This window comes from Fukomys damarensis, unplaced genomic scaffold (genome assembly GCF_012274545.1).
Source record: "Fukomys damarensis isolate Sample0158 unplaced genomic scaffold, DMR_v1.0_HiC HiC_scaffold_17024, whole genome shotgun sequence".
Lineage (NCBI taxonomy): Eukaryota > Metazoa > Chordata > Mammalia > Rodentia > Bathyergidae > Fukomys > Fukomys damarensis.
The window spans coordinates 1-2,065 of record NW_022917936.1 but is presented as its reverse complement, the minus strand read 5'-3'; positions in this window follow the sequence as shown (position 1 = coordinate 2,065).

Genomic DNA, 2,065 nt, shown 5'->3' with positions numbered 1-2,065 from the left:
ATCTAATTTGGGACTCCATCTTCTAAAAGCAGGCATACCTCCTTCCAGATTTCAATATGTTCAACTGTGGAACTCACCATCCAGGTACAGAATACATGGGCCGTGTTGCGTACTGCAATTTGGAACTAGCCTGCATATTTCTCGTGGACATTCCCTTTCTAACAATATTACAAAATACCATAGCTTCCACAATTGCCTAGTTAAATTGCCCTCAGAATTCCTTCAAATTGCAGGTCAGTGGCTGTAGGAGTCAGACAACTCTAACAGCAGCACACACTGCGACATTCACCATGGTGAGACTCTTTCTAAGACTCACGGAAGAATTTGTACATCTGATAGACAGGCAAGAGGCTCTTTTGCTTCCATGCCTTGTGTACAAATCAGAGGATAGGAGAGGATGCAGGAAGAGGAAATGTGCTGGTTTTCCTGCTCTGCATCAGTATGGAGAAGTGCGCAGACTGAGAGCAATGCTAGGATGGGGATCTCCAAAACCCATGCCCAGTGCCAGCAGGCACCACTTGAGACCACACCATAAGCTGCTCTAGGGTGCTCCTCACACCTTGAAATGCCAACCCAGTCCCAGGATTGGATGGGTCTCCATGTATCATTGGGGATACACCATGATTTCTCTAGGTGTTTTTGCTCAAAAGGCATGTGTATGAAATTATTATTTAGATTCTCCAATACAGAAGAGAATGTCCCAGAGACTTCATGAAAAGCAGCAAGAGACTTTCCAGCTCTGCATTCAAAGATTGTTTTTCACATTTTACAAAAGGAAAGAGAAGCTCTGGACAAGCCATGGATGGTGAATTTTTCCCCTGAATAAAATCCTGGAGGAAAAAGAGAGTGAACCTGGGATACGGTGGTTTTAGAGCTGTTTCAATTTATTTTAACTCTTCGGTACATACAAGATAAATTCGTGGCATGAATTTCTGTCTCTTTCCATCTCACATATATTCCTATGAGATCAAACCTGCTTTACATAATACACATTAAAATATTACACTTCTTATTTAAATTGTATTTATATATCTTGCATATATGTAGAAGCATTTAAAACTATTTTTACAAAAGTCCACTTGTAATTTTTTGGGTTCTTTCTCCTAAGTTGAAACCTGTCTTCTTAACATTTATTTCCCTGAAACACTGGTTATCTAACCAAGGCCCTGTGCGTGCTAGGCAAGCACCCTACCAATAAGCTATATCCAGCCCATACCTTCATTGATGTGCTGCTCAGGCGTGGTATGAATTCAAGGTTTAAATCACCCCTTTTGCACATGGCGGGCCCACTGCTAACCACTTTTCTTGAAAGAGTATCCTTACCAATGTTTGTGTTGAGAGGAATAATAAGGTCAAACAGTTAGAGCTATGTTTATTTTTGGACTTCAATTCTATTAAAGAGGTGGTCATTTTTACTTCTATTAGTGGAAGTTGCAATGTTTTATGAAATTTCCAGTGTCATATTTTTGCTTATTTGGAAAAATTCAATTTCAAGCAATAGATTCCTTTTTTATTTATTTACTTATTTATTTTTCAAATACGGTCTTCACTGTATTGCCCACACTACCGTGGATCTGAAATGTGAGATTCCCTTGATTCTGACACTCAAGTAACAGGGGCTACATGTAAAGACGTGCACCACCATGTTTAGCCTAAGCATTTTTCTCTTTGTATGAAAATGATGTGAAATCCAACTCTTTCCAGAATTTCAATTTCACATTTTACTTCATTATTACATAGACATAAAAATAGTGTCCATCTTCTCTTTTTATAATGACTTTCATGAATGACAGTGCTTGTTTTAGAAGACCGTGTGTGGGTGGTGGGGGTGCCTGAGTGGATTTTCCAAAGAGGAATTGAGAACCAAAGAAGCAAATCTTGGACACTCAATCAACTGAGATCATAACACAAAACCTAGATTTTATTTGCGGAGGCCAATGCTTTTCTTAGATTTCATAGACACAAGTTCATGAGCTCTATTTAAACAAATGTATATATTTTTGAAAATCATAAAGGAGTTAAAATGAAAATGTTAATATTGCATATGACCAGAAATAAGTGAAGA